This window comes from Propithecus coquereli, unplaced genomic scaffold (assembly GCF_000956105.1).
Source record: "Propithecus coquereli isolate 6110/MARCELLA unplaced genomic scaffold, Pcoq_1.0 Scaffold1400, whole genome shotgun sequence".
In the NCBI taxonomy this organism is placed as follows: Eukaryota; Metazoa; Chordata; class Mammalia; order Primates; family Indriidae; genus Propithecus; species Propithecus coquereli.
The window spans coordinates 18,526-18,970 of NW_012138304.1; positions in this window are offsets into that span (position 1 = coordinate 18,526).

Below are 445 nucleotides of genomic sequence, written 5' to 3' on the forward strand. Positions count from 1 at the left end.
TCTGTGTTGAAGCTACTATTTTAAGTGACACTTTGCAACAACTTATAAACATTGTTAACTATATTCATCCAAATGCACAGGACATCATCAGTTTTCTAACATGCTAAAGTCGAATGATGAGGTGTTCAGTGTGGATTTGCTGTATCATTCTAAAGTGGGTTGGCTATCACAGGGACAGATGCTAGCCAAGATTTTATCTCTGGGACAACAGATAGTTAAATTTTATGAAGAACAGAATCAACAATGTGAATTATTGAAAGAAGATTTCTATAGGAATGCAGCATTTCTGTGTGGTATCATTGTCAAATCAAAACGATTCACAAGGTAAAACTAAGTCTATATATGATATATGGCAAAAAATTCAAGTATTTTGGAAACAGCTGTCTTGTTTCAAAACACTTCTTCTTCAAAAGGAAATTTTGGATGATCATTTTCCCCAGTTAGC